This window comes from Suncus etruscus, chromosome 5 (genome assembly GCF_024139225.1).
Source record: "Suncus etruscus isolate mSunEtr1 chromosome 5, mSunEtr1.pri.cur, whole genome shotgun sequence".
Classification (NCBI taxonomy): Eukaryota; Metazoa; Chordata; class Mammalia; order Eulipotyphla; family Soricidae; genus Suncus; species Suncus etruscus.
Window position 1 is genome coordinate 64,289,455 of NC_064852.1, and position 20,835 is coordinate 64,310,289.

The following is a 20,835-nucleotide window of genomic DNA, read 5'->3' on the forward strand; positions in this document are numbered from 1 at the left end:
TCTATACTTTCTAGCCCGGAGTCAAAGCCAGGAGTGTGACCAGGGTCAAGGGTGACAAGAGGGAGGGCCTATCCCCTTGGCCTCATGTTTGGGTTCCACCCTTTTGTCTGGTGCACCCCAGAGTTCAAGTGTTTGGGGGAATGTAGTGGAGGGGGCAGGGTAGGACTCTGTGGGAGAAGGGAGGCATTGGCTCTCTTTTGGGCTTCTGAAATGTGCCCGTGTGCCAGCCTCTTTCTGGAAATCACTTACTTTTCTTATCACTTGGCAGTGGTTGGGGAATTTCTGGAGGGAGGGGGGGCCTGGAAGGAAGTGGTGGTGGCTGTTTCTTTGGAAGCCAGAACACAAAGAAAGGATGGGGTGGAGGCCTCACCCCCTGCACAGGGTGGGTCTTCCCTGAGGACCTTGCAGGCTTCTGTCCAGCAGATGGTCTCAGTGTGTTTGGTATTTCTACACTGGGTGGGGGAAAGGGGATGGAAAGAGAGTTTTAGCACTAAGCAGCATTCTTCCCCTGGCACAGCCAGTAGTGACTGCCCTTCCAAGCCATGTGATTATCTTGGATTCAGATGTGATCTGTATGGTATAGAAGCAGTTCAGAGAGGGAAGGAATTTCCCTGAGGTCCCATTGCAAGGAGAGGCAAAGCTATGAGCTGAACCCAGGTGTCTTTGGCTCCAAAGCCATGTGGAAACATTCTCCAAATGGGAGAATGTGAACTTTGACAAAGATCTGCCACCCCGAGTCAGGATCATTCTAGATCTTTTTTGTTTGTTTGTTTGTTTGCTTTTGTGTCACACCCAGCATCTCTCAGGGTTCCTCCTGGCTCTACGCTCAGAAATCGTTCCTGGCAGGCTCAGGGGACCATATGGGATGTCGGGATTCAAACCACCATCCTTCTGCATGGAAGGCAAATGCCCTACCTCCATGCTATCTCTCCAGCCCCAATCATTCTAGAATCTAGATCTTATCATTTCCATATTCTAACCTTCCTGCTGCCTTCCTGATCAGTGACAGGTGGCTTTCTGGAATGTTTCTGAGTGTTGGGAACTTTGGAAAATGGTATCCTAATAGCAGGACTTCAGGGCTGCCCCTCTATCTGTGGTGATATGAGGGTTTGCAAGGAAAGGGGGAGAATTCTCTCTTTCTGTGTCTCTGTTTCTCTCTCAGGGTTTTGTTTGCAGGAGTAAAGTCAATACCGAAAGTCAGAAAGCAAGCAAGCTGCAGAGCCCAGGCCCTGAGTAATCCTCACAGGGGCCCATGTTTATCCCCTCTGTGGGTGCTGGCAGATATTACCCATGACACCCTAGCAGAGGAAGCCACAGGGGAGAACACTAAACCTTGAGCCTAGTCCTGCTACTCCCTAAAAACGAGCTATCCCTGAGTCCAGCCATGTATGTGGATGGAGGTGGCCCCTGCTATAAGTAACCTTAAGAGTAACCAGGTATTGGGGCATAAGATATGCTAGGGGCTTGTGACTGTAGTGGGTGGTGTGGGCATATGGCCGAGGGTAGGCCTCACATACCACAGGAGATCACAGGATAACACGAGGTTAAGGATGATTGGAAACAACTGGACAAACCAGCAGTGCCTGAGTCATCAAGAAGACTACTGGGAGGAGGAGTGAGAGTGTATAAAGCTGGGACCATGGTTGACTTGATGCATTCAGCTAGTGTCCTATGAGGTTCTCAGTCATTCCACGCAGGACATGGTGGGTAGGACCTGGGGGCATATCCCAGGGGAGACTGGGATAAGGGGCAGGACCATGAGAACCCACCCTCTGCCTTCCTCCTTGAGGAGCTGCATTATCACAGACCAGAGCCTTCAAATTACTATCCTGCTCAGAATGGGGGCAACACTCATCTGCACTGAGGCACAGAGTCTGTACAGTTGCTAATTCTCAATCTGCCACTCTGGGCCTGCTCAGCAAGCCCAGCAGCTAGAGTCTGGACACTGTTTAGAGGTGTGTCCCTGAGAATTGCCTTTCTGGACAGCCCTGGCTTTTCAGGGAGTTACTAGAATGTATAAATAAACCACAAAATGTCAAATGAAATGTGAATTTTAGGTCAACTGGCCAGGATGTCCCCGATATAGCATCTGTATCCAACATTGCTTCTCTCAGTAGCCTTGGGGCTTTGTTCACTGAAGGGGGAGGGTGGCCTCTATGTTTTAGGCTGAGATCTGCTGAACTCAGACAGTGCCAGGGCTGCCACAGCTGTTGGCTATCAAGGGTCAGGCTTGCTCCATATAGCTCTGCTGAGACACCAAGGCAGTCCCTAGTGGAAAGTGCCATGGGAGATGCTTCTCTCCACACACTGACATCTAAGGTGCAGATATGGCATGCAGCTCTCAGCACATGCCAGTTAATTAAAGAACATTTCCCCCATCAATTCTCTGGCCACCAAGTATCTTATTCTATGTTCACCATCTCATTCCTACCTCATCAGGTTACGCTAGGCTGTGTGTAAGTGACAATACGGATCTTTAAGCCTCCTTCTTATACCCATCCACCTACCCATTCACCCATGATCCATATATCTACCCAACCACCCACCTCTCTACCATCCAGTTATCTACTATCCACCCATCACCATCTATCTTCCACCATCCATATATTTGCTAATCCACATTCCTTCACTCTACATCCAGCTAGCCACTCATCCTCCCACACTTACTTACCCACCCTCATCATTCACCCACCCATCTTTATTGTCATTTTTCATGACAGCTTGTGCCCAACATAGTTCCTGCCCCAAGCAGAACTCTCAGTGTTCACCAGAAACTGTGGGAGTACAGAGAAAGTGGAGTCTCATGAAGAGGAGGGGACTTGTCCAAGGTCACAGCTTTGTATCTGGGGGTGGGAAGGCAGTAATGACTGGGATAAAGAGTGTGGATTTGTTGCCAGGCACCTCTGCTTGAGCTTCTCAACCTGCCTGACCTTTTTTTTTTGGGGGGGGGTCACACCAGGCAGTGCTTGGGGATTACTTCTGGCCATCTGCTCAGAAATAGCTCCTGGCAGGCATGGGGGACTATATGGGACGCCGGGATTCGAACCAACCACCTTAGGTCCTGGGTCGGCTGCTTGCAAGGCAAACACCACTGTGCTATCTCTCCAGCTGTCTGACCTATCTGTAAAGGGGAAATCACATTTCCTTTTTGGGTGAAGTGACAATAATGGAAACTGAGGTGACAATGTAAATGTGTGGCAGTGGCACTGGCATAGCATCATTGGAACTGATTAGGTCTCAGGGATCCTCAGTCTTTTGGAGCTTCACTGGACTTAGCTATGTTCCTGGAGCCTCCCAGCACTGGACCTCTAGGCATGTCAGTTTGAGGAGAGGTCAGGCAGGGGTGAGATTGGAACTGCAGAGATGGGTCCCTCCTACCTGGCTGCCGCAGGGTTGCTGAGGTGTTGGGTTACACCTTATTTTACCTAAAACAAAGGTCATCCCTGGTTCCTTTGTATGTTTATTTACAACTTGGATTTACCCCCAAACAGAGATTGTCTTACTTATAAACCTGATGAGTGGGACTAGCTCAGTATAGCCTGAGCTATCTGTCTTTACTGCCCCAGTAAAGTTTCTGTGGTTTTTGTATTTAATAAAAATGGCAGTTCGGGCAGACAGCTTGCTCTCCATACTAGGTAAAAGATGGCCAGACTATGTGTTTTACCCTCAGCCTGGTTTGGATTATTTCTCTGATTCAGACTCATTCACCTGGGGTTGGAGATACAGTGCATGGGTGATTTTACACTGAGGCTTAATTTGGGCCTGTGTGACTACAGGCCTGCCATTGAGGGGTCTGGATATATTACCTGCACAGAAAGTTCAAGGAGGCCACATGTACAACCATTCCCATGCAGAGAGCAACCCTGGTCACTTTATCTTTCTGGGACTTTCCCTAAGGGAAAAGTCCTGCAGATGATGCTGTTCTCTGTTCCGGAGGCTATGCTCATCCTGCTTCTGTTATCTTTGTTTCTGTCAATTTTCTTCATGGCCTTCAGAAAGAATGGAATCTCCCCAGAATCATGTTTCCAGGAAACATGTTCCTGCCCATCTCTCGCCCTGAGAGGCACCATTTTGTATTTGAGTGCTCTTGCTTGAGGAGACTCCAAGCTAGGAACTGGTGCTAATAGATAGGAACCATGCTTTCTTCCCAAAGGAGGAATTCTTGGTTTATGGGTTCCTTACCCCAAGCTTACCCTATGTTCCTTTGGCCTCTGACTGTCTTTCTGTACTCTTTGGAGTATATCCAGGAAAGTGAGGTTGTGCATTAAAAAAAAAAAAAAATAGCTCAATGGGCTGTACACAGCCTTTGCATGCAGGAGACTCAGATTCCATGCCCCTACTACATGTTCCCCAGCAGTGCTGTGAGTGAGCCCTGAACTCAGAGCCAGGAGAAACCCTTGAACAATGTTGAGTATAAGAAAGAAAGCAAGAAATTAGGAAGAAAGGAAAGGAAAGGGAAGGAAGGAAGGAAGGAAGGAAGGAAGGAAGGAAGGAAGGAAGGAAGGAAAGAAGAATGAAAGGAAGGAAGGGAGGAAAGAAGCAAGGAAGGAAGGAAGAAAAGAAGAGAAAAGAAGGATATTAAAATAACATTGCTTGGGATTGGAGAGCTAGTACAGTGAGTAGCGCTCTTGTCTTATATATGGCCAACCTGGGTTTAATCCCTGGCATCCCATATGGTCCTCTGAGTCTACCAGGAGTGATCCTGAGTGTAAAGTCAGAAGTAATTCATAAGCACTGCCTGGTATAGTCCAAAACCAGGATAAATAAATTTTAAAATATTGCTAATAAAAAAAGTTCACCTGGGTGGGGAGTTTGAATGGGGGTTGTGGGTTGATAGAGTCTATCTGGGGGGTTGTTATGAGTCAACTCGTTGGGTACTGCTTCTCTTCAATGCTGGGGCAAACATAGTGGTGATAGAAGCAAGAACCTGAGAGCTAGTGGAGAAGGGCAGAAGACAGGTCAAGGAAACTTTATACCCCTCTCCCTGGGGAGGACCATGAACCACTGGCAGCAGCTATGATGGCAAATTAAGGGTCTGGGAGCCCCGACCCACCTATAGAGGCTGGAAGGAAGGTGCTGATCCTGAGCAAGGACAAACACAGACACAGTCAAAGCAGACCCCCAGAGTGAGATCCCCCTAACCCCCAGTGGGCTGGCTATGTGGCTGTTTTGTGCTCCTCTGGGCCCAGGGCCTTACAATCATGTGAAGAATAGCAGTTTCCTAAGATCAAAGGTGAGAGTCTAAGGAGGCCTCATCCAACATAATTTCCCAATGCAAGTATCCAAGTCCTCTTGTTTACCTGTCTGTCCAGTTGACCAGAGTGGATTACCTTCAGGGCTTCTGTGAATGAATCTAAAGAATACCTGGTTGGGGACCCAGATGTGGCTGGGAAGGGAAGGGAAGGGAGTTGAGACTGGCCCCTCAGGAGCTCTGCTGTCCCAGAGGCACTGCAGTCACAGAGCTGGCTAGGGGTCAGTGGCTGGGGTATTTGTGCCAGGCAGCATCCAGCATGCCACTTGGTCAGGAGAACATGACAGTTGGGAAGACTGGGCCAACTTCCTGGAGATGGGGGTACAATTTCACTATGTGAAGATGTACCCTGTCATCTTGTCTTTCACCAGGGGCTCTTGGATTCCTTGGATTCTTTTGCTTCCCCAGAGAATAGTCAGTTCTGTGCTGGCAACTTAGCCTGCAGATATTGGGAAGTATGGAACAGGGATCCCCACATGGGGTGGCTGAAGGGAATGTTTGGGGGCAGCAAACAGTGGGAATTATCAGTGAAAAGAAAGGCTTCTGAGTCATGGATAGATGGACCAAATTCATCTGGAGGATAACTCTGTTATCCATGATGCCTGTAGAAACTTCAGTGAATTCAATCATGCAAAATAGAAATCAGCACCTGTTTTTCTAAGGGTTCTCTGAGGGAACACTTTCTGACTGAAGCTTGTTCTCCATAGAGTCTTGCCATCCTGCTGAACCAATAGTGTCAGCTCAGGGCTTGTAGAGCAAATAAGGACCTAGGCAGAGCCCCTGTGGAGGGTGCTGGGGTGGGGGAACGAGTGAAGCATTTCTGCAGAAGTCCCATGCACCAGTTTACTGTCTGTTCTGATGCACAGGAATGCAGTTATACCTCTAAGGAAAGTTGGGAAAATCTCCTTCAAACTGGCTTCTTGGGAATTGGGGACAGGAAAATCCAGGTTTGTCTAGGACTCCAACCTGTTATGCTGAATGACTCATTTCACTTGGGCCACTGTCCTGTCTAAACTTGACTTTCATTAACTTGAATCCCCATCACAGGCCCTTTCTGTCAGGCTGCATGCAGTGTTGGAGTACCCAGATCAGTGGTCCTTTAGTGGTGGTATTTACTCCCAAACACAACAGGCTTTGTGAAGAAAGGTTGTTGTTGTTGTTGTTTTTTTTGGAGGGGGAGGAGAGAGGGTTACACCCGGTAGTGTTCAGGGGTTACTATTGGGACTACTCTCAGAAATTGCTCCTGGCAGGCTTGGGGGACCTTATGGGATGCCAGGATTCAAACCACCGTCTTCTGCATGCAAGGCAAATGCCCTACCTTCATGCTATCTCTCCGACCCCAGAAAGTTTTAAAATGCAGTTTCCAGGTTGGTTATAACATGGTTGAAAGTACCGATTGGCTGGTAGTCGATCAGGTCCTTGCATAGAATCTCTTTGTTTGTTTGTTTTTGGGCCACACCTGGGAGCTCTCAGGGGTTACTCCTGGCTCTGTGCTCAGAAATAGATTCTGACAGGCTCGGGGGACCATATGGGAATCAAACCCAGATCCATCCTGGGTCGGTCGCATGCAAGGTAAATGCCCTACCGCTGTGCTATCTCTCCAGTCTCCTCTTATTTATTTTTGATAAGGGTTTCCCAGCAGTGTTGGAGGCCAGAGAATGTTGGCATAGTGGCCTAATGGTTTAGTGCTTGTCTTGGAAATAGGATGCAGCTGGATTTGGTGATGCAGGTGTGTATGTGTGTGTGTACATGTAATGCAGGGCTCAACTCCTTGCCTTTATGTTCTTGCATAAACTCCTTTGCACTATCAACCATGGTACCTCTGTTATCTCATTTAAACCTTCACACCTACAGTATAGAGCAGGGGTCTTCAAACTTTTTAAAGTGGGGGCCGGATTACGGTCCCTTCGAGAGCTGGAGGGCCGGACTATATGAGCTACTAATTCCTACTCACACTGCACATATCTTATATAAATAAAATGAAAACCATTTATAAATAAACAGATCATGCGCCAGTATTTCAATGGGTACTGTGGGCCTGCTTTTGGCTAATGAGATGGTCAATGTCCGGTTCCATATTTGTCACTGCCAGCCGTAACAAGTGATGCAAGTGGGCATCAGTTAATCTTGATCTGGTTGGAGATTTCAGATGTTTCATTCTTGAAAAAGTCTGTTCACAGGCATAAGTGCTACCAAAGATGGTTACCATTTTGAGTGCATGGTTCCTGATATTTGGATATACACTGAGTGTATATGCTGGCAGGTATCTTGGCAACCAAACAGCGCAACCAAACAGCACTCACTGCTGGCGGGCCGGATCAGACTCCTCTGAGGCAGTAGTTTGAAGACCCCTGGTATAGAGGCACTGCCCTATTGGGCAGCTGAGGGAACTAAGGCCCATAGAGAGTGAGTAAGTTCCTAATTAACTGCTAGTTTATGGTGGAACTTTAAACCCTGAAATCTGTGCTTCCTGATTCCAGAGCTCCACACTTAATCATTACTCCTTAGGAGAAGATTTGGGTCTGACTTGTCTCCCTGTTAATTAAGACCGAAGAACTTTCTTTTAGGAAACTCTGTTCCCCTCTCTTCCTTATAGTACCTAGCAGTTTGTCATATAATTAGTATATAACATAAGTCTCTACTGCATATAGTAATTTTAACACTAGATAGCAAATAAACTGGCATATTTGTCTGGATACTTGCTTTTTAAGAGCCTTTTACTTATGTCTCTAAGGTAAAGCTATGCAGTTGTTGGGGGTAGTTTGGATCTGTTAGTTGCTTATATATAGCAATCTAATCAAGGCACAAAAGCCTTGATATAATATACATGTATATGTATAATTAAAAACAACCAGAGAATAATTACACAGCTCTAGCTGCTATGGATATCAAACGAGATAGTTTCCTTCCCAGGATTATCGAGAACATTTTAACAACTATGATACAAATGTGACAGGTCATGAGAGTTGGGTTGGGGTCAGTGCTGCGAAAAATTCTGCGGAAATGGAGAATATTTATCTCTTGTAAATGGATGGTAATAAGAAAATCAATCTTTTTTTTTTTTTTTTTTTTTTTTGGTTTTTGGGTCACACCCGGCCGTGCTCAGGGGTTACTCCTGGCTCTATGCTCAGAAATCGTTTCTGGCAGGCTCAGGGGACCATATGGGACGCCGGGATTCGAACCACCGACATTCTGCATGAAAGGCAAACGCCTTACCTTTATGGTATCTCTCCGGCCCCGAAAATCAATCTTTTATGAATAGATTTTAAAGCCCCTGAAAGGGAAAGGATGGCTGGGGACCGGGCAGGAAACCTAGAGGCCCAGAGCTGGACTGCTCTGCTCCACTTGAACAAATGATTGCTAGACATGGGTCACATAATTCCATTACTACTACTAGGACATCATCAGGCAGGCAAATAAATACTGGAGGCTGGCTGCAGGCGCTCCAGGGTTCCACCAGTTGGGTTGGGGTCTAGAGTTGCTGCCCTGGGCCCACTTCCACACCTGCCCCTCTAGCTCCATCGCCTGCATTCATCTTCCTAGTCCTTTTACATCAGGTTCATCCTTCCGGTTTGCTTCAGCATCTGGTCTCCCCGGGGCCCAAATTCACAGAGGACCATCTGGAAACTCCACCGCAGCCTAGGTCACGTGCAGCACATCCGGTCAGGGAGAGAGCAAGAGAAAAAAAAAAAAAAAAGGAAGCCGAAGTGGGTGGGGCGTGTTCAACTAGCCCGCCCCTTTTGTCCGCGACGTCTTCTCATTGGCGAAAGCCAACCTCCAGAGGTTTCCAAGCGCCGCTTCGGATTGGCCGATGGACGCCCGAGGGGCGTGGCTCGCGGGGAGTAGGCCGGCCTGTGCGGGGAAAGCGCGCTCCCGGCAGATCAGGTTGCTTAGGCGACGCCGGGCGCGCGCCCCGGGGCGTGTAGAGGGGAAGCGACCTGGGCTGCTTGCTCGGTGACAAGTCGACTGTGAGACGGCTGGGGTCCCCGTCCTGTCTCTGGAGGTGGCCGAGCAGAGGGCGTGGCAGGTTGCAGAGCGGCCGATCGGGTGTGAGCTATCGAGGCGCCGTGGGACGGGTCCCAGGTAAAGGCTGTCTGCGCTCAGGCCGGGAGTCTCCGGGCAGGGTGGGGCGCGCGGGACTGGGGAAGTGGGGTACTCTGGGGTGGTGGCCTCCTTTTTTATTTCACCCCCTCTCGCCTAGGATTCTGGCCCTCGGTACAAGTGGACGCGAGAGGCCCTTCTTGGTGGAAGGACTTTGAGCTGAGGAAATGGGAAGTGGCGCCCCAGTTCTTGAATGTTATTTATTTTTTTTACTTCGTGCTTCTTTTCCCCTTTTCCAGAAATGGCCTCTGCTTCCACTTCCTGCCCTTTGTGGCTCGAGACTCTTGGAGGGTCCACTTCTGTCTCAGTGACCGCCGTGCATAAGTAAAGAGCTCTGAAGTGTTGCAGAAACTTCCTAGGACTTGAGGGATTTTATTTTTCAGCTGAGCTGGGCCCTCAAGTTTGAGCTATTTGCTTTTCGAGCAGACTAGAGCTTAAAGTTGTTTCTTTGCTGTACATTCTTACACACACACACACACACACACACACACACACACACACCCCACCCAAGAAGCCCCTCTCAGATTGGACGTTAGACAGGGGCCCTCTCCCTTGGTGCTCATTTTCAGTTGAGTCCCATTGGGATCTTTGGAACCTTGATGTGATTACCAGGTGAGTCTGATGAGGATTACTTGCAAGAGACACTTCCTGATCATTTGAGTTTCCTGTGATTTTCATTGATTTTCAGCCTTTGTAGGACAGTGAGCTTTCTGCTTTTAGGTTCCTTGCTGCTTTTACTTCTTGAGGTGCCTAGCAGGTACGGATTAGGAGAGACGCCACTAGAAATGGCATCATTCCAGGGGTAAATGACCCATATGCAGAGCATCCCTCTGTTTTGGCTGTCAGAGCTCAGGTCGAGTAAGCCGATGTTCCTTAGTTCCTGAGTAACGGAGAATATTGATGCACTCGGATACAGGATCACCAGGAATGGTAGCTTTAGGGAAGAACAGGAGGGCTTGAAGTCTTAGAGCTGTGACAAGCTCTGAAATTTTACTTGGAGTGATAAACTTATTTTTTATTTTTATTTTTTACTTTTTTTGGACCATACCTAGCAACACTCAGGGGTTACTTCTGACTCTGTGCTCAGAAATCACTCCTGGCAGGCTCAGAGGACCATATGGAATGCCAGGAATCAAACCCGGGGCTGTCCCGGGTGGACTGCATGCAAGGCAAATGCCCTACCCTACCGCTGTGCTATCGCTTCAACCCCTGTGTGTGCTCTTTTCTAATCACATCATTTCCTATTGGAAAAAGTGCTCTTTTGTGTTTGGAGGATTTTGGGTGGGGGGGTCGCACCCGGTGGCGCTCAGGGGTTACTCCTAGCTCTGTGCTCAGAAATCGCTCCTGGAAAGCAGGGAGACCATATGGGATGCCAGGGTTCGAAGCACCATCCGTCCTGAATTGGCTGCGTTCAAGGCAAACACCCTACCGCAGTGCTATGTCTCCAGCCCATGAAATAGTGCTTTTTTTGTTTTTTGGTCACACCCGGTAGCGCTCAGGGGTTACTCCCGGCTCTATACTCAGAAATTGCCCCTGGCAGGCACGGGGGACTATATAGGATGCCGGGATTCGAACCACCATCCTTCTACACGGAAGGCAAACACCTTACCTCCATGCTATCTCGCCGGCCCCAATAGTGCTAACTCTTATCTGAGCACTTAGCAAGATTTCCTTGTCTTTAAGGGGTAGGATATCTCTGTCAGGATTGTGTGTGTGTGTTTGAGGGAGGGGTTAGTAGCATGTGACTATTGGGTATATGGGATCTAAACTCAGAGAAGAGAAACACTTTGGGACTAGGATATGGCTCAGGTACTAGAGCAAATGGTACATGCTTTATGTTCAAGGTTCTAATATGATTTCCCACCCACTGGTTCAAACACTGTGAGATGTGGCATTGGTGACTACCAAACACTTCTTAGAGTGGGTCTGGACCCCTGAATGTTGCTGGGAATAAACCACACAATAATTTAAAAAAAAAGGGGAATTCTTTTTTGCCTTAATATTGCAACCTCTTGCCTTGGCTGAAGATGACATGGCACTCTTGACAATTTTTTAAACCTGGGAGTTGAGATAGTCCTTTGTGTCCACATCACCCAATTCTACAATTCCTCTTTGCTTTCAGTTAGTAGATTTATAGCTACTGAAAGAACTTATAGACATATTCTGGGAGACCTCTGCTGAAGGCTGTATTTGGACACTATATAACTACCTAGTACTGAGTATTGGAAGAGATCTTTGTGAGCTCTTCCAAGTGTCAACTGGTCTCAAGATGGCAAAGGTCCCATTGCATCCAATTTTTTTTTTTTTTTTTTTTTAGTTTTTGCCCCATACTCAGTAGTACTTGTGGGTTACTTCCTGGCTCTGTGCTCAGGAATCACTCCTGGCAAGCTCAGGAGACCATATGGTATGCCAAGGATCCAACCCTGGAAGGCCTCATGCAAGGCAAACCCCCTACCTGCTGTATATTGCTCCAGCCCCTGTAACCAATTATTTTTTCTTTTGGTTTTTGGGTCACACCCGGCAGTGCTCGGGGGTAACTCCTGGCTCTGTGCTCAGAAATTGCTCCTGGCAGGCACTGGGAACCATATGGGATGCCAGGATTCAAATCACTGTAGGTCCTGGGTCAGCCGCTTGCAAGGCAAACACCCTATCACTGTGCTATCTCTTTGGCCTCAGTAATCAATTACTTTTAAACAAACAACTCTGCTGTTAGACTCACAGAACACTTGATTTTTTTTAAAAGCTAATGGCACTAAGGAAAATCCTGAATTAGTACTTGAGAAAATGGGACTTTTCCCTGATGACATAGATAAGGAGGGGGAGGAGGAGGAGGAAGAACATTTATGGAGCATCAGCTGTCTGTGGTACATACTCATTGATCAACCAATGCTAGTTAAATATCTGGCAGTGGAGATTTGATTATAAACTGTTCCTGGTAGCTTCTCAGTTATTGTGGTACCTAGGAAGAGGAATATGGGTGCCTGGGTGTATATGTTCTTAGATATTCTGAGTATTGAAGGACTCATAGACATTTGGATAGGTGAGAGTGGAATGGAAGGGAATGTAGAAGCCGAGTGCCAAAGAGGGAAGGCATAAGATTAACAGTTGCTGTAGCTATAGAATACTAGAACTGTCTCATTTTTATGCTTATGTTCTGCTAAAAAAAAAAAAAAAAACCCAAAACCTGTGAGTAATATTACTGAGAGTTTTGGTAAGGATTGTAGATGAATCTGTGCTTATTTGATCATTGCTAATATATAATGTCTTTGTTGCTTTTGTCAGTACTTTGTGAACTATTTATATGTAATTTATTATTTTTTTTTTTTTGGTTTTTGGGCCACACCCTGTGACGCTCAGGGGTTACTCCTGGCTATGTGCTCAGAAGTTGCTCCTGGCTTCTTGGGGGACCATATGGGACGTCGGGGGATCGAACCGCGGTCCGTCCTAGGCTAGCGCAGGCAAGACAGGCACCTTACCTCCAGCGCCACCGCCCGGCCCCTGTAATTTATTTTAGACCCACTTGTTTTAGTAGGTCTGATCCACGTGAAAATATTCCAAGTTGGGGCTGGAGCGGTGGCGCAGCGGTAGGGCGTTTGCTTTGCATGTGGCTGACCTAGGATGGACCACTGTTCGATCACCCAGCATCCCATGTGTATCCCAACCCAGGAGCGATTTCTAAGCACATAACCAAGAGTAACCCCTGAGCATCACTGGGTGTGGCCAAAAACCAAAAAAAAAAAAAAAAAAGAAAAGAAAATATTTCAAGCTTGTGTAATTTCACTTCATATATGCCATGAGTTGAAGTAATTTAGTGATTTGAGCCCATGTCCTTGGCTGCTTCTGAAATTTGTTTTGAATGATGGCATTTAATCTAGGAAGTGCCATACCTCCATTTCTTCCTGCATCTAGACCACACCTGGTATAATACAGAATTAGATAATATGAGGGGAAGAGTTGGGGACCATAGACATTTTTAGAGGTTATCTACCAGAATTCTTTTTTTTTTTTATTGTTTTTGCTTTTTGGGCCTCACCCAGTGATGCTCAGGGGTTACTCCTGACTATGCACTCAGTAATCGCCCTTAGCTTGTGGGACCATTATAGGATGCCGGAGGATCCAACTGCAGTCTATCCCAGGTTAGCACGGGCAAGTGTCAGAAATAGCTCCTGGCAGGCACGGGGACCATATGGGACATCGGGATTCGAACCAACCACCTTAGGTCTTGAATCGGCTGCTTGCAAGGCAAACTCCGCTGTGCTAATCTCTCCGGCCCCCCAGGATTCTTTTATTGTTGTTTGTTTTTTTGGACCATACTTGGTGACACTCAGGGGTTAATCCAGGCTATGCGTGGCCCCAGGATTCTTTTATTTGTTGTTGTTTGTTTTCGGGGGCCACACCTGGTGACACTCAGGGGTTACTCCTGACTATGTGCTCAGAAATTGCTCCTGGCTTGAGGGACCATATGGGACGCCGGGAGTCAAACCAGGTCCATCATGGATCGGCCTTGTGCAAGGCAAACGCCCTACTGCTGTGCTACTACTCCGGCCCTCTACCAGAATTATTTTGTTTTGTTTTGCTTTTGGGTCACACCTGGCAGCACTCCGGGGTTACTCCTTGCTCCATGCTCAGAAATTGATCCTGGCAGGCTCAGGGGATCCTATGGGATGCCAGGATTTGAACCATTGACCTTCTGCATGAAAGGCAAACACCTTACCTCCATGCTATGTCCCCGGTCCCAACCAGAATTCTTTTTAAAGGTTTTTTTTTCAGATTGTGAGAAAAAAAATCTTTATATCATATGCTAATAGAAAAAAATGTTATATAGGAGAGTAAAATGTAGCTAGAATAATTTTTTACTATTTTATAAATTTTCAATATTTGTTTTGTTTTGTTTTGGGGCCACATCTGCTGTGTTCAGGACTTATGCCTGGTTCTATCGTCAGAGCTCACTTTTGGCAGGCTTGGAGGACCATATTAGGTTCCTAAGATGGAACCTCGGTTGTCTGTGTGCAAGACAAGTAATCTGTGCTGCACTATTTCACTGACCTTTAATATTATATTTGAAACTTTATGTACTTCCTGTTCTTTATTGTCAGATGCTTTAATTAATTAGCTAAATATTTAGTAGCTTTGGAAATTATAAATTTAAGTCTTGCTTATCCCTAAACCAATGAAACAGCTGAGTGTTCTCTCTTTTTAACCCTAAAACATACTTGGGGGTCTGAGCAATAGCACAATGGGGAGGACATTTGACTTAGATGCGGCTGATGCCGGGTTCAATCCCTGGCATCCCATATGGTCCCCTGAGCTTGCCATAAGTAATTTCTGAGTGCAGAGCCAGTATGAACACTAAAATATGCTGGCAGCAAATTATTGTTAATGATTTCCTTGATGAACAGCCTAAAAGTAGTCATTAATCATCTGGCATTATTAAAAATAAAACTCCTGGAGCTGGAGTGCTAGCACAGTGGTAGGGCCTTTGCCTTTCACGCAGCTCACCCCGATGAACCTGGGTTCACTCCTCAGTCCCATATGGTTCTCTGAGCCAGGAGCGATTTCTGAGTGCATAGCCAGGAGTAACCCCTGAGTGTCACTGGGTGTGGCCCAAAAATCACACACACATACACACATAACTCACTGGCAGAGTATCTGAAAAATCTTGGGAGAACCGAAGCTTTACTCTGTCTCTTCCAATTATTTGAAATCTTTAAACAATATTTATTTGTCTAGCAAATTTTCATTTCTTGTATGAAATCTCAATGTTTTTAAATAATTCATGAAAATATAAGAGTTTAATTATTTGAGTTTCTAAGTGAAATTTTTCCCGAGTTTCTGAGTTGGAGGAAAGAGTTTAGGAGTCCTGATCTTGAAGTCTGATAAAAGGGATTGCACAAATCTTGTTAAATTGTAACTTAAGAAAACCTGCATTCTACTGAGAATGGCTTTTGTTCATCTAACCTAGTTGGAAGTTGTAGATTTGCCATTGTTCAGACATGAAAAATCAGCAAAATTTGCATTTCCTCTGCTTCCTAGCCTTCCCATCCACTGCCTGATTTATAGTATTTCTTTCATTCTACCCACCCCTGGTCTCCTTCTCTTCCTTCTACCCTGCCCTCCTCTCCATAAAAACAGGAAAGGATTTGGTAGCCAGTCATTTTTGTAGATTAACTGTGATTCTTTATTTTAAAAAATGAATCACTGTGAATGATAAATAATTATATTTATGATTAGAGTTTCAGCTATACATTGTTCCAACACAATCTTTGTTGTCAACTATCTTCCAACAATGTCTTAGGTTTCCTCCCAGTTTCAGGCACTTCCCCCCATTGTTTTAGTGTTCCCTTCCCTAATTTATGCCCCTCCACTAGTGTTGAGCTTTCTACTGAAAACCAGTTCTCCTGCTCATTGTTTCTGTTGTCATCGGATATTTGATACTCTCCTATGAAGTTTATTTATATCCCACATATAGTCCGTTTCTTTCCCTCTGACTGATTTAATATGATTTTCTCCAGATCATCCATGTTGCAGCAAATTGCATGACTTTATCTTTTCTTATGGCCAAGTAGTATTCAATTTTGTATATGTATCATGGTTTCTTTATCTGATCATCAGTTCATGGGCATTTGGGTTTCCATATTTTTTGGCTATTGTATATAGAGCCACAATGAACATAGGAGTGCAGACATCTTTTCTTTATTGTGTTCTTTTTTTCCCTCAGATATATTCTTAGAAATGGAATTGTTAGGTCATGTGGATGCTCAGTCCTAGTTTTTTTTTTTTTTTCTCAGAAAGACCTTAAGACTTTTCAAAAGACTAGATCTGTTGACAATGAAAGAGGGTCCCTTTTCTCTCACATCTTCATCCAACATTGGTTGTTTGATTGTTCTTTTTTCTTTTTTTTTTTTTTTTCCGGTTTTTTGGTCCACACCCAGTGACACTCAGGCTATGTGCTCAGAAATTGCTCCTGGCTTGGGGGACCATATGGGATGCCAGGGGATCGAACTGAGGTCCAGCCTTGGCTAGTATGAGCAAGGCAGACACCTTACTTTTTGTGCCATCGCTCTGGCCCCTTGTTGTTTTTTTTGATGCATGCCATTTTGTGGAAAGAGGTGATATTTCATTGTTATTTTGATTTGCATCTCCCTGATGGTTAGTGATATAGAGCTTTTTTTTTTTTGTTGTTGTTGTTGTTTTTGGGTCACACCTGGCAGTGCTCAGAGGTTACTCCTGGGTCTATGCTCAGAAATCGCCCCTGGCAGGTACAGGGGACCAAATGGGATGCCGGGATTTGAACCACTGTCCTCTGCAAGAAAGCAAACGCCTTACCTCCATGCTATCTCTCCAGTCCCAGAGCATTTTTTTAACATGCCCTTTGACTATATGTATTTTTTTTGGACATTTCTATTCATTTCATCTTTTGGGGGGGATATGGTTTTTTGCTGTTGTTTGTTTTAGGCCACATCCTGTGGCTGGCGCTCATGGGTTACTCCTGGCTCTGCTCAGAAATTGCTCTTGGCAGGCTTGGGAGACCTTATGGATGCCTTGGATTGAACCTGAGTTGGCCACGTGCAAGGCAAATACCCTACCCTTTGTGCTATTGCTCCAGCCACTCAGGGGTTACTCCTGGCTCCATGCTCAGAAATTGCTCCTGGCAGGCATGGGGGACCATATGGGACACCGGGATTCGAATCGATGACCTTCTGCATGAAAGGCAAACGCCTTACCTCCATGCTATCTCTCTGGCTCCCCCTAGAAGCTTCTTAATTTGATGTAGTCCCATTTTCTTATCTTTACTTTCACTTGCCTGGTCAGTAGCATTTCTTTTATTTGTTTGTTTGAGCCACATCCGTTGGTGCTTAGGGTTACTCCTAGCTTTGCACTCAGAAATCGCTTCTGGCTTGGCGAACCATATGGGATGTTGGAGGATCAAACCTGCATCCTTCCTGGGTCAGCCATGTGCAAGGCAAATGCTCTACCACTGTGCTACCACTCCAGCCTCTAGTGACACTAATATCACTCCAGTGACATTTCTTTCTTAGAGATACCTCTAGTTTTAATGTCATGGAGAGTTCTGCTTATGTTTTCTTCTCTGTACCTTATGAATTCACATATGATATAGAGGTCTTTAATCATTTTGATTGGACAGTTATACATGCGTTAGAAAGAGGTCTGAGTTAATTTAATTTAATTTAATTTAATTAATTTATTTGTTTTTGGCTTTTGTGGTCACACCCGGCAGCGCTCAGGGGTTACTCCTGGCTTTATGCTCAGAAATCGCCTCTGGCAAGCTTGGAGAACCATATGGGATTCCAGGATTCAAACCACTGTCTTTCTACATGCAAGGTAAACACACTACCTCCATGCTATCTCTCCGGCCCCGAGTTTATTTTATTTTTTTTCTTGTGACCAACCCAATACCACTGAAGAGACTTACCTTAATATTCTTCAGGTTTTTTATTTCTTTGTTGAAGACTAACTGACCATATACCCAAAAGTTGTCTCAGGGATTTCTATTCCATTCTATTGCTTTGGAGGTCTGTTTTTATTTCAGTACCATGCTATTTTAATTACTACCACTTTATAGCATAGTTTAAAGTTGGGGAAAGTAAGGACTCCCCTTCTTTTCCCAAAGATTGATTGAAATGAACACTGGAAAGGGATGGGAGTTGGAACACTGTATGTCTGGAACTCAACTATCAACGATTCTTTAACTGTATGTTATGGTGACTTAATAAAAACAATTTACCTTTTGAGTTATTTACAAGTATATAGTTCAGAGGCATTAAGAATATTTACATTGGGGGCCCATGAGGTGGCGCTAGAGGTAAGGTGTCTGCCTTGCAAGCGCTAGCCAAGGAAGGACTGTGGTTCGATCCCCCGCGTCCCATATGGTCCCCCCTAAGCCAGGGGCAATTTCTGAGCACTTAGCCAGGAGTAACCCCTGAGCATCAAATGGGTGTGGCCCGAAAAACCAAAAAAAAAAAAAAAATTTACATTGGGGTCCTGAGCCATAGCACAGTGGATAGGCCTTGCATGTGAGTTTGTTCCTGGGCATCCCATATGGTCTCCCGAGCCTGTCAGGAGTGATTTCTGAGCACAGAGCCAGAAGTAACTTCTGAGTGTTGTCAGGTATGACCCCCAAACCAGCATACATAAATAAGTAAATACATAAATAAAGAAATACATTTATTTTAAAAAAGAATATCTATGTTGCTGTGTTTTCATCCCCACTGTTCCATCTCTGAATGTTTATCCTTTCAATCTGAAATCCTACCCATTCACATGTTGACAACAGTGTTGATATTTGTGATAATTAAGTCTCATTCAAGTGCATCAGCGTGTTAAATGCCATTTCTATTGTCCTTTCTCTCCAGCCTCTTGGAAACCACAATTTCACTTTTCAGTTTTTTGAATTTGACTCTATATATAACTGGAATCACATGTGTTTGTCCTTTTTAATGGGTGAATGAAATCCATGGCATCTTTCTGGCTTCTTTAATATAGAATTAATGTCAAGGTTCATCTATGCTTTAGCTTATAATAGAATTTTATCTCTTCTTAAAACTGAAACTTTTTTTATAGTTATATTCTATTTTGTTTATACAATCATCTATGAATTCTTGAATTGCTTCTACCCTTTGACTTTTTTTTCTCAGTGCTGAGGATGGAACCTCGGGCCTCACACACGCAATGCATGTGCTCTGGGGCTGAGCTGATAGTCTGTTCCATCTATTGTGAGTAATGCCATGAGCGTTGGTGTAAGTTCTGCTTTTTCAATTCTATTTTTGGTACATTACCTCCTCGGTCTTTTAGAATCTCTTTCTTTTTTATTTTTGTGGGGGGAGACACCTGGTAGTGTTCAGGGCCACTCTCTGGCTTGAAGTCCAAGTGTAGTGCTGGAGGTGAGGTAAGGGTCAGCCAAATGCAAGGTAAGTGATGACTTGATTCGTGTGATATTTCTTTTGCCCTTTGTATTTGTCTTTTTGGTGAGCTCCATTTTCGTTGTTGTTGAGTCAGTGGTTCCATTTTGAACATTAACTGAACCATGCTTTGGCTTAATTGATTCTTTCCTTTAAAAAATATTTTTAGGTACTAAAACTGTTAGTATTACAGTTTTATACATAAAACATTCCAGCACCACATCCTGTACCAGAGTATTTGTTTCCCTCTCCTATTGTCCTAGTGTTCTTGCCCCATCCCCACCCCCCATGGTAAGCTTCCTGCTAAAGACCAGCTCTCATTTTCCACTGGCTTTGGACCTTATCCCCCTCTTTGTTTCTTTATATACTATGCCACATATGAGGGATATTATTCTCCTGACTCATTTCACTTCATGTGATACTCTCCAGGTCCGTCCATTTAGCAGCATATTACATGACTTTATCTTTTCTTAAAACCAAGCTTTTGGACCCAGAAGTCTGTCATGGGTGTGAGTTTTGGTATTTTGCACCATATTTGTAGGTCTTCCTTACCCCAACACTATCCACTAAGGGAATTGCCAAGAGTAGTGATTTAGTGTGGACTCTAAAGCCAGATATCGGATTATAACCCAGCCTGTTACTGACTTGTTGAGTGATTTGCTAAATCTCTATTGTTCTGCAGATGCACCCTACAGTGGAAGTAATGACAATATAGCTCTGGACAGGGTTTTTTGAATGAGAACTAGAATAGGGGTATGGATACCAGTTCCAAATTTGACTTTAGTTATTGAGGGATGAATTAGCTTAAATGTCTACAAGGCTGCCTTTTCAGGTAAAGGGAACTGGAATCTGTCTTCATGGTAAATAACAAGCACAATAAGATTCCATTCAGGGTGGCCATATGTTGGGAGATGACACAGTTTCCAAACACTGCAATCAATAGTTGAAAATTGTGGGGCCAGAGAGATAGCACAGCGGCGTTTACCTTGCAAGTAGCTGATCCAGGACCTAAGGTGGTTGGTTTGAATCCCGGTGTTCCATATGGTCCCCTGTGCCTGCCAGGAGCTATTTCTGAGCAGATAATCAAGAGTAACCCCTGAGTACCGCCGGGTCTGGCCCCCCCCCCAAAAAAAAAAAAAAAAGAAAAAGAAAATTGCCTTTTCCTCATTTCTTAATGCACTATTGTTCAGGAAAGTCACTTAGTAGGTGAATAAACTTCACTTGCCATATGTTCCTGTGGAAATCACTCATCCTGGATGGAGAACTTTTTTTTTTAATTTACATATTGCATATCTGGGGGAATCCTAGGCTCTCTGTGTATGCTAGTTGGGGACTGCAGATTTCTGTGTGGTAGAATAGATCCTGTCTGAGTGGAAATGGTTAGTACACCTTGGTTTTCCAGTGACTATTAAATGGCACAGGGCCCCAGAGACTGGGTGGGGATAGCTATTTTAGGGATAATCATGTGATGGAGGAAGCTTTTCAGCTGTATACTAAATTACAGGAGGTCTTTGATCAGGAAGAAGGGTGCTACAGGCAGAACTTCTCACCTGTCAGATCAAT

The 20,835-nt window shown here is 45.1% G+C and overlaps 1 protein-coding gene across 1 annotated transcript in view; it reads left to right on the forward strand.

Annotated features, from left to right (window-relative positions):
- The first annotated feature begins 9,205 nt into the window (after positions 1-9,205).
- Positions 9,206-20,835, forward strand: part of RALB (RAS like proto-oncogene B) — a 51,220-nt gene continuing 39,590 nt past the window's right edge. The window contains exon 1 of the mRNA XM_049773160.1: positions 9,206-9,334. The gene's annotated coding sequence lies outside the window, so the exon portion shown is untranslated. The remainder of the gene's footprint in view (positions 9,335-20,835) is intronic.